At 38.6% G+C, this 10,910-nt stretch overlaps 1 pseudogene; it reads left to right on the top strand.

The window, feature by feature from the left end:
* Positions 1-282: 282 nt before the first annotated feature.
* Positions 283-5,155, top strand: LOC106796994 (phosphatidylinositol/phosphatidylcholine transfer protein SFH9-like; annotated as a pseudogene).
* Positions 5,156-10,910: the final 5,755 nt, after the last annotated feature.

The raw sequence follows: 10,910 nt of genomic DNA, 5'->3' as shown, positions 1-10,910 counted from the left end.
CCCTTCTCTCTCTGCGTGTCTCTGTCTCTGTCTACGACTCCGTACGGGTTTCGGTACATTCCATTTTTTCGATCTCACACAGAAAGCGATACCCACTTTGCCTTTTTCCTCTCTCACTCTCCTCATCTGTATCGTTGTTATTTATCGTTTAACCGACGTCGTTTAGATTCGGGTATGTGAATGAATGCAATGTCGTTCCTTGTCTCTCTTACGATCGGAAATCCGCCTCGATTGATTCGTTTGTTGATTGATCTATGATTCTTCGGTTCTGACTTTTTCCTTTTCGGGATTCCATTGATCCAGCTTGGTTGTGGTGTTTCGATTTAAAATTAAGATTTTGTTTTTGTTTTGTTTGGTTCTGATGTTGTTTTATTGGATTCTCTCGAAATTGCTTTTGTTGTTGTCAAATGTAGGTCCTTTTCTTTCTTGGTGTTAATGTTTTCTTTCCTCTTCTTTATTGATTGATCTATGGTTTTGGGTTTTGATCATTTGGGGAATGGATTCAGCTGCACAATCGTGTTTTTTATGGATTTCTTCTAGTATAAGTCTCATCTGTGGAAAGTTCTAGATTCCCTAAAGTTTGGGATTGTTGTTCTTTGTTTTTCCTTGATGCAGGGGTAATCTGAGTGATGTTGTAATCCAATATTAGTCTTGTTGTTTGGAGGGTAAAGGGTTTAGTTTGTTGATTGACCTGTAAACTTGGGTTAGTTTTTTATTTTGGATTTTTTTTTTTGGATTTTGTTCCCTAATTTAATCCATTTGAATAATTAGATTAATTGTGTTATACATGAATGCTTGATAAAGGTTGTAATGGCTTAGCTGGTGAGTATTCTTGATCCTGGGTTGGATTTGTTGTTATTAAAGGTGGTTCTTGTTTTTCCCTTGGTGCAGAGGCAATCTAGGTGCAAATTGCTTGTCTTGAATAGAATGCCAGGTACAAAGTTGTAGTCCTGTGTGGCGTTGAGATGTTGATTTTGGGAACATATTTTTGTTATTTTGGTTGTGTTTTTAGGACTGTGGTTTAGGTATTGACTATTGATTTCTATGGGTTTAGGAGAAGAAGTATTAGCTCAAGAAGATGAGAGGGGTAGATGTTTTGAGCCTGAAACCTCTGAGGATGAGTGGCGAAAGTCTCGAACTAGATCTCTTAGGAGAAAAGCAATGACTGCTTCAACCAGACTCGCTTATAGTCTCAGGAAGCGTAATACACGTGTAGCAAATAGTGACTTTGCTTCAATTTTCATAGAAGATGTCCGCGATGCTAACGAGGAAAAATCTGTGAATTCATTTTGTCAGGTGCTACTTACAAGAGATCTGCTTCCAAATTCCCATGATGATTATCATGAAATGCTGAGGTAAATGAATTTGTCATAGAAGTTTCTTTTCTATTTGTGTGCTTTTTCTCTTTTAACTGCTCAATGTTATTGCTTTAGAGGTGTTAAATAAATGGAATATTATGGTCTATGTTGTTCATATCCTGTTAAATGTTGATTTATCTGCCAGAAGTGCAGTTTCTATTTTACCTTAATTGAGGAATATTAATCATGCAAAGTGCATCTAAAACATTGTCTGGAGTGGCATTTTGTAGCTTCTTCCTCAATAATTTACATGATTTTTCTTTCTTTGAAGTATTCTTTATCTTTTCAATAGAGATCCCGATATTTGATTATTATTGATGTTCATTACAGAGATTCAGTAAATGCGCTATTAAAGGATTGTTCGTCTAAATTGCCATTCTTTGATGTTTGAAACCTTTTTTCCCTACAACTTCTGGCAAAAATTAAAATATGTATTTTTCTAGACATGTTGTACAAAAGAAATATTTTTAGACTTGCAGTATATTAAAGGCTGGTGATGTTTTCATGCTGCAGGTTTCTGAAAGCCAAAAAGTTCGACATTGATAAAAAAAGTCCAGATGTGGGCAGATATGTTGCATTGGAGGAAGGAGTATGGAGTAGATTCTATTTTACAGGTAAAGTTTGGTAATTGGTTGTTTACACCTTTTACTTTTTAAAGAAGCCATTGTATACTAATTGTTGCAGAAAGATTGAAGGAGCTTAGCAGAGTTTTGAACTAACAGCCACCCATAGTGTGTAATTCTAGAGAGGAGAAACCCTGCATATATCCCTTTTGGAAGATTTTCCAACATTATTTGTTTGATCATGAATCACTATAATCTTTCAATTACTGAATCATGAGTTTTGTGATAAATAATATGTAAGAATTTGTATATAAGGAGTATGAAGAGGTACAGTGTTATTATCCTCATGGCTACCATGGTGTGGGCAAAGAGGGCCAACCGGTTTATATTGAAAGACTTCGCAAAGTTGAACCCAACAAGTTGATGAGTGTCACGATAGTTGATCGATTTTTAAAATATCATGTTCAGGGATTTGAGAAAATGTTTAAAGAGAAATTCCCAGCATGTTCTATTGCAGCAAAGAGGCATATAGATAAAACAACAACAATACTTGATGTGCATAGAGTGGTAAATTCTATGCTTACAACAACATATCTGAATAATTAAAATAGCATCATGAAGAAGTCTAAACGTTTTATTACTTGGTATATTTTGCAGAATTGGGTCAGCTTTAGCAAAGTTGCACATGATCTTGTTATGCGTATGCAAAAAAATTGATGGTGATAACTACCCTGAGGTAAGTAAATGTTATAAGAACTTGAATCTATCTTGATGAACAAATCATAGTTCATGCACTTCCTTTTTTCTTTTTTTCTTTTTTTTTTGGTTTAGTGATCTTTAAAGTGACATTCTCAACTTAAGAATTTGATTCTGAGATCTTTTAAGGAAAATTCTTAAAAGAAAGAAAGAAAAGTAAACAAGTTTATGTTTGTTTGTAAATGGAGAGAAAAAAGGAGGCAAGCTATTCATGACAGAGGAAGGTGAATTTAGTACTGAGTAGGCCTCTGTATGTGGGTGCTTCTGCATATTCTTTTCTTTTCCTCCAAAGTTCAGTTTTTATTTGTTTTTTCTTTTATTTCCTTAAACATGCATATTATCGTGCAATATGTTCACAGGGTGCATGCATGTACATGAACTCAACTACATGTAGGATTTAGGTCTGGAACCTGAATTAGGGATATAAATTGCAATTGTGTTCAATGAACCCACAATGCCATCCTAACATACTTCCTACAAATACAATAATACAATGATAATACTTAAATCATAGCATGCTCAGTAACCCCTACTGCAAAAACAAGGTTGCCATAGGTAATTTAGGTATACAGTCATTGTGCACTTCTTAAGTTGCTCATTTTCTTTTCAAACATTAAACCAAATGTTCATTGTTAATACTGGTAGTGGGTTCAAGCTACTATGGAATACTGCAAAAGGTTTTCTTGATCCAATGACCACAGCCAAAATACATGAATTTATCTATTTTTCTTTGTATCTATTCTCTTTAGAAAGGAACAAGCATTGTATAAATGATTCATGCTGAATCTACAGGTTTTAGGCAACAAGTTTCAGAGCAGACTGTTACAGATTATAGACACAAGGTTTGTGTTTATGTTTGTACTGCCCCAGTTAATTAAGGGCTTCTATGTCTATTATAATGCCTATCATGTGAGCATTCCTTTTTTTGTCTTTTTTTCAACAGCCAACTTCCAGATTTCCTCGACGGCAGTTGTTCGTGCCCAAATGATGGAGGGTGTCTTAGATCTGATAAGGGACCTTGGAATGATCCTGACATTTTGAAAGTATGGTATTATTAGGATTATGTATCCCACATTTGTATGAAATCACATTTAAGAATTATTGCTCAATTGCACAACTAATACTCCTTTGTTCTATTTACAGCTATTGCATTCTAGAGAAGCAATGAAGCTAACAAAGTTTGGAAGTCCTTCTGTTGCTGATGGGGTTGATGTGAAGTCATATTCCAGCAAGGTCACACATAAATTTAGTGCCACTGCAGTATTTTGTTGTACAATTCACAAGTCTTATTCATACTCTTTTGCATGATGTAAAGATTTACTGATAGGTTCTTTCTTCATAGGTTAAAAGCACTGGAATATCTGAACCTCTATCAGCGTCAGAAGTAAGATTGAATCCTTCAGCCTTCGTACAATCTGTTCCTTCTAGTGAAAAAGTGAGCTGAGTTTATATTTCCTTGTTTTTTGTTTTTATCTTTCTTAGTTTCTTATATATTTTATATGTTTTAGTTTTAAATCCTGAGCAGTTTTTCTTATATCCCAAACAAGAGGCTTTACTAACTGACTAGTGACTACTACACATTTTATACTTTTTTTAAAAAGTATTTTGCTCATGCCATATTGAAAGGAAGTGAAACAAAGATTATGACTGATTTATGTTATGACATAGAGCTGACAATAATCTGAACTCTCCAGCTTGCTAATATCTAATCCTGGTGATTGGAGCCTTGACCAATCCAATGCAAATATTTTCTTGTACTTTTGAGAGTCTCATGTTTTTAAAGGTTCATGGTCAAATCAAGTATCTTTAGTATCAGGTGTTGTGTTTTTCATACATTATGCCTTGCTTGAACAACTTTTGTAGGTGGAAATTATGCATTAGAGACTAGGAATTAATTTTGATGCAACACAAAATGTTACTCACGCTCATCTGATAGGAGAGAAACACAGAGCTCTATCATGGAGAAATAATAAGGACATAACATCCTTTTATTTCTCTCATTTCCCAGACTCTATGAATGAAACTTACCTCTGGAATCTATTCCAGGAGTGGGGAAAAGTGTGGGAGGTGTTTATACCTCAATCAAAGAATAAACAGGGTCAACGTTATGGTTTCGTCCGCTTCAAAGGCGTGGAGGATGCAGGTTGGTTGGAGAGACAACTGGATAACAAAATCTACATAGAAGGGAAGAAGTTGTTTGTCAACAAACCCAAGTTTCAGAGAGGAGGTAAAAGGGAAGTGGGAAGAACAGGGGGTGAAGTGGTTCGAGTAAGGAAGGTATCCATGAATCCTATGGAACCCAAACAAGCCAGAATCAACAGTACGACCTCCACTAGTATGAAATCGTACGCTGAAGCTGTCAAGCACGACCATAAGATGAAAAAGAAGGAGATTACGATGCCTTTGATGGGGAAGAAGGGACCAGAAGTTTCTGACGTTTCCGTAGTTATTCAAACTGGGAAGGACAAAACTAGCTAGTTGGATAATCTCTGGGTGGGCCGTTTAAAAAATAGAGGTATGTTTGAGAAGGCGGTGGATGAGGTTGAGGAGATGGTAGGTATGGATGTGAAGGTATCATACTGGGGGGACGACACCATTATCCTTCAAGATATGGACGAGGCTAAAGCAGACAAACTCAACCGTAGAGAACAATCCAACGGAGAGTCAACCATTTTTTCAATCCAGAAATGGACGCCAGAGATGAAGACTGAATTCAGGCTGATATGGATTCATATCTGGGGTGTTCCCCTGGAGATATGGGACACAGAGCACTTTCAGACCTTGCTTTCGACATTTGGAGAGATTGTTGAACTCGACGAGGAGACAGCCGACCGTTCGAGGCTTGATGTCGCGCGGATTCTGATTCGCACAAAGTTGAAACCAATCTTCTCCAAATCGATGATGGCTATGGTTAATGACAATGAGCATCACTTGTTTCTGAGGGAGGAGGTAGCTCGACCTATCGGAAAATGAGGGTGGCGGCCGGAGTTAGAGACTTTTCCGCCATCACCGTTCACGACGGTAATGGAGGATTCCGACAAAGATTCCATTACTTGCGTCCCTAACGGAGCCTCGTCGGAATACAGGAGGGACAGGCGGAGGCGAAGGTGGATCAACGGCATCAATCTATGGTGTGCAGATTCCGAGGTCTCCTCTGATGGAGACGTGTCACTTCACCAGCGGGAGCCGCTTCCTGCTATGAGCTTGCTACACTGCGCCACGCGACAGGAGGTCTTCAACGGTCCTCTCACAGAGCCTTTGCATGGAAGCGGAATGGAGGCTCGTAGGATCTCTTCCCTTGCTCAGAAGACATTGCCGATTGAGGAAAAAGAAGACGCTGGCCCCAAGGAAGATGACATAGTCAAAGGCGCTGACCTTAGGGTCCTTCAATATAGCCCAGAGGATATTACTCCAGTCCTATGTCCTGCGGTCAATACAAGTTTAAATTCCCCAACTAAAGTGAGTCACGGTTTGAATAATAGCATTCACAATAGGGGGCCAGAAGGGGTAATGCAGAATTTGGGCCTGAATATTAAAGGCCCAGAATCAATTGGAGAAGAAACTACCCATAACCTCAAGGTGTACTCTAGAAAAAAGGTGGGTGCAGGAAGTAGGTATTCGGGCCACACAAAGATTGCTGAGACCAGTAGGAATGACAATAAGTCATCACCTCTGGACATTGCAGACAGTGGCCTCATCTATAGGGAAGATGATGTGTCAGGGGGGGGTGCACCCAGCTGATGTCGTTACACCTCAGACCCAGACCTGTCTCAACCCTATTTCTTCAACCAGTTTCACCAATGCTCTTGCAGAGGATGAGGAGGTTTTCCACCATGAAGTAGCTAGACACTTGGGTTTGACTTTTGATGGTCACTTTAGTGAGGATGCGGTAGCTTCACCAGCTATGATGGGAAGGAATACTCTTGCCTCATGAATATTTTAACCTTTAATTCTAGAGGCTTGGGTGGGGCTGTTAAAAGGTCAGCCATTAGAAAGCTCACTTTGACTAACAATCTTGATGTTCTTTGCATCCAAGAAACAAAAATGGAGTCTATTGATAGAAAACTATGTCAGTATTTATGGGCTGACTGTAATGTTTCCTCGGAGTTTGCTCCTGCAACTAGTTCTGCTGGTGGCCTCTTATGTATATGGAACAATGACTCTTATATAGTAGACAGAAAGGTAGTAGGGAATGGGTTTATTTTGTTGGAAGGGAAGTGGATTAAGGACAACAAAAGGGTTTCCATAATCAATGTCTATGCACCCTGTGAACTTCAAAGAAAGAGGCAGCAATGGGAAGAGATCCTGCAGTTGAAGACAGCTTCACAAGCAGCCATGTGGTGTGTATTAGGTGACTTCAATTCTATAAGACACCAAGATGAGAGGGTGAGCTCAGCCCAGTCTGTAAGTGTGGATCCTAGCATTTCTGAATTCAATGCTTGGATTTCAGACATGAACTTAGAGGATGTTAGGTCTGTTGGGAGAAGATTCACTTGGTGCAGACCTAATGGCAGTGCTATGAGTAGACTGGACAGGTTCCTTATATCAGATGATTGGCTGCTGCAGTGGCCTGACTCTACACAGTATGTGCTTGACAGAGACTTTTCATACCACTGCCCCATCTTGTTGAAGTCAAAGAACATAGATTGGGGGCCAAAACCTTTCAAGGTTATGGATTGGTGGTTGAAGGACAAGGGTTTTCAGCAACTAGTTCAGCAGCAATGGGGCAATTATCATCCTCCAGGATGGGGAGGATATGTTCTGAATCATAAAATAAAACTCCTCAAACAGTGCATAAAGCAGTGGAGTTTAACAAATGGTGAAGCTAATGCTAGAAAAGTTATTATGATTAAAAAGGAGCTGAATGCTTTGGAGAATGATATAAATGACAGACCTCTATCCCAAGTGGAAGTCACTCTTAAGAAATCTCTTCAAGTCCAATTGTGGGAGGCAGCTTATGCATATGAATCTATGTTGAGACAAAAGGCTAGAGTTAAATGGCTAAAAGAAGGGGACAACAACTCTACTTATTTTCACAGATTGATCAACCATAGAAGAAGAAAAAATGCTATACCAAGTATTTTCATGGATGATGTGTGGATTCATGAACCTTGCAGGGTTAAAAATGCAGCTGTCATTTATTTCAAAGACAGATTTCTGGAGGAATGTTCTAACAGGCCAACACTGGATGGTGTTTACTTCTCCTCTCTGGATCTAAGAGACAAAGAAAGCCTAGTGTCCAGATTTAATGAATTGGAGATCAAATCTGCAGTTTGGGATTGTGGGGGGGACAAAAGCCCTGGCCCGGATGGCTTGAATTTTAATTTCATTAAACACTTTTGGGAGATTTTTTAAAATAGACATCATGAGATTCATGGATGAATTCTATATCAATGGATCCTTTCCAAAAGGAACTAATGCTTCCTTTATAGCCCTCATTCCAAAGATTAATGACCCCCAATCTTTCAATGATTATAGACCCATCTCCCTTATAGGGTGTGTCTATAAAATTGTGGCAAAAGTTTTGGCCAAGAGGTTGGCTGTTGTATTACCTCACCTTATAGATGAAAGGCAAACGACTTTTATGAAGGGGAGACACATTCTTCATGGTGTCTTAATTGCCAATGAGGCTATAGCTGAGGCCAAATCTAGAAGTAAACCTTGCATGGTCTTCAAAGCGGACTTTGAAAAGGCATATGACTCGATTTCTTGGGGTTTTCTTGACTACATGCTCATGAGGATGGGATTTTGTGAAAGGTGGAGGAAATGGATAAATGGTTGTCTAACTACTGCAACCATATCCATTTTAGTTAATGGGAGTCCATCTAAGGAGTTTACCCCTAAGAGAGGTCTAAGGCAAGGTGATCCCCTTGCACCTTTCCTCTTCAATATTGTAGCGGAAGGTCTCACAGGTTTGATGAGGTCAGCTGTGTCCAAGAATCTGTTCAGAAGCTACATAGTGGGATCCTTAAAAGAAGAAGTGAACATCCTCCAATATGCTGATGATAGCCTGTTTTTTGGAGATGCTACTAAGCATAATGTTAGAACCTTAAAATGTGTTATGAGGTGCTTTGAGGAGGCATCTGGCCTCAAGATAAATTACTCTAAAAGTCACTTTGGTTGTTTGGGTAAATCTGTAAGCTGGTGCAGGGAAGCTGCCCAATTCCTTAACTGCAGTACTATGGATTTTCCTTTTATTTACCTTGGAATTCCAGTTGGGGTGTCCTCTAAGAGCTGGATTGTGTGGCAGCCTATTGTAAGGAATTTTGAAGTCAAACTTGCAAAATGGAAGCAAGGAACTCTATCAATAGGGGGCAGAATCACCCTTATTAATTCTGTCCTCTCAGCCTTACCTATCTACCTTCTATCCTTCTTTAGGATCCCCAAAAAAGTGGTGCAAAAAATTGTCTCCATCCAGAGAAATTTTCTGTGGGGAGGTCACCAAGAGGCCAACAAGATTCCTTGGGTGAAGTGGGACAAAGTTTTTCTTCCTAAGAACAAAGGGGGTCTAGGGATTAAAGACCTATCTTTATTTAATGAAGCTTTACTTGGCAAATGGGGGTGGCAGCTGGCTAATAATCATGACCAACCTTGGTCTAGAATTTTAATCTCTAAGTATGGTGGGTGGAAGGAGTTGATTTCTGGTGGAAGGAGGAACTTCACTTCCCAATGGTGGCAGGATTTGAAGAGCATCTTTCAGCAGCAACACAATGACTGTTTTATTGATAATTTAAAATGGAGGGTGGGAAGGGGGTCCAGTATCAGTTTCTGGAAGGATAAATGGATGGAGGACAACTGTAATCTCCAAGGAAAATATCCCCAATTATATTTAATAAGTAAACAGCAGAATTCATCAATCAATTCTATGGAGATTTTGTGGAGGGTAGGTGGGAATGGAAGTTATCATGGAGAAGGGACTTTTTTGATCATGAAATTCACTTGGCAGCTGATTTCCTAGCTGAGATCGATTCTACTCACATTCACCAATCCAGCAGAGATTTCCTTTGGTGGAAGCCAGATACTAATGGAATTTTTTCAACAAAATCTGCCTACAAAGTGCTGCAGGAGTCTCACCATAGTGATAGTGAAGACAATGTTCTTAAAAGTATGTGGAAATTGAAAATTCCTCCAAAAGTGAGTGCTTTTTCTTGAAGATTTTTCAAAAATAGACTTCCTACTAGGGACAATCTCAGAAAGAGACAGGTCACAATGCCGTCTTATAGCTGTCCTCTATGTGACCATGAAGAAGAATCGATTTATCATCTTATGTTCAACTGTGAAAAGACTAGGAGTCTTTGGTGGGAGACAATGAGATGGGTTAATAGAGTGGGTCCTCATTCCATAGATCCAAAGAATCACTTTTTACAATTCACCCAGTGGAATAGCAAAGCTATGACAAACAAAAGATGGGAATTTTTGTGGCTAGCCCTGTCCTTCTCCATTTGGTATCATAGAAATGCCATGCTTTTCAAGAACCAGCCGTTCACTCCTGAAAAGGTCATGGATGATGCCTTGTTCCACACCTGGTCCTGGCTAAAATGTGTGGAGAAGGACTTCAATATGCATTTTACTTTCTGGTCAACCAATCTAAAGGATGTTTTCTCCTAGAGGGGATGGGTTTGTATTTTTGTGGGCTGCCTTCGGTCTCTCCTAATGGGATGCAGACTGTAATTGTCTTGCTTTTATCTTTGTATCTTCAGTACACCTAGTACTGAATTTCATATATAATATATTGATTTTTGCTGTGCAAAAAAAAAAAACAATTAACCAATGGTATAATTAGTAATATCCTCCATTAGAGACTATGTTAATTGAATTTGGGTTAATATGATGCCAAATTTTGTGCATTTTATTTTTATTTGCATAATTTTTTTTTGTATGCATTCACGATATATATCATATATTTCAGTTGCTATGCGACTTCCTCTAGTTATCCATGATGCTATCCGTTATATGATATAGCAGATTATTGGCTTTCCACCATATTTGTGATCTGCAGTTGATAACACTGGTATCAAGTAAATTTCCAGTAGAATCCTGTAAATGCTAGTCCATTTTTAAAAATAAAAAAAATTGTACAATTTGAAAATGAAAAATTCAATGTGCATCAAAATGTTGTCTGAGCATTTCTGTAGAGCACTTCATTGCATGTTGAAAATGGACTACTTTTAAATTCAATCAATTTAAAATACAAAGATCGTTTTGATTCCTGCTAGTGGTCCTTTGTTGATAC

Source organism: Glycine max, chromosome 18 (assembly GCF_000004515.6).
Source record: "Glycine max cultivar Williams 82 chromosome 18, Glycine_max_v4.0, whole genome shotgun sequence".
NCBI classification, from domain to species: domain Eukaryota; kingdom Viridiplantae; phylum Streptophyta; class Magnoliopsida; order Fabales; family Fabaceae; genus Glycine; species Glycine max.
Note: the sequence above shows the minus strand (reverse complement) of the source record. Positions and strands in the feature narration are given on the sequence as shown.